Source organism: Chroicocephalus ridibundus, chromosome 4 (genome assembly GCF_963924245.1).
Source record: "Chroicocephalus ridibundus chromosome 4, bChrRid1.1, whole genome shotgun sequence".
In the NCBI taxonomy this organism is placed as follows: Eukaryota; Metazoa; Chordata; class Aves; order Charadriiformes; family Laridae; genus Chroicocephalus; species Chroicocephalus ridibundus.
The window spans coordinates 40,774,969-40,775,520 of NC_086287.1; the positions used below are offsets into that span (position 1 = coordinate 40,774,969).

A 552-nucleotide genomic window follows, 5' to 3' on the forward strand; every position below is an offset into this window, starting at 1 on the left:
TTCACAAGGCCCCTAGAAGGCACGTAGACATAGAGCTGAGTTCCTGGAGCAACAATCTATATCCAGGCTTGGGACTATACCTCACTATCAAGACCTCAGAAGTTCTGCTTTTTCTTGTAAAACTGCAGTCACATAGGCATCTAGTTGCGAGTGTTTTCCATAATTCAAAGCTTCTCATCTACACAAAATCATTTGCTGTGACAGAGAATGCCCACTCTGGCCTTCAAAATGCAGGGGGCTGCAGGCTGTGCAAAACATGCATCTATTAAACTGTTCTCGTCTTCCTTGTTTAAGTATATTAAGAAACTTGAGGAAGGTCAGATGGAAGCAGTTTGCAGGGGCCTTGAGAGCAAAGTTTCTGGACATGTGAGATTTGCTGTGCTTAAAGGTGTATTCCAGCATCCTCTCTGAGGAAGGAAGCAAAGACTTTAAGCCCAAGTGAAATCAAATCCCTTGAGCAAGCTTAACTCAGGAATGTGAAAGCACAACACCAACAGCACAGTGAGACAGCAGAGACAATATCAACTAGTTTCTCTTTATATGGCACTGTTC

The 552-nt window shown here is 43.3% G+C and overlaps 1 protein-coding gene across 3 annotated transcripts in view; it reads left to right on the forward strand.

Annotated features, from left to right (window-relative positions):
• Positions 1–552, forward strand: part of RAD51B (RAD51 paralog B) — a 417,762-nt gene that overhangs the window by 386,649 nt on the left and 30,561 nt on the right. The gene's annotated exons all lie outside the window — the stretch shown is intronic.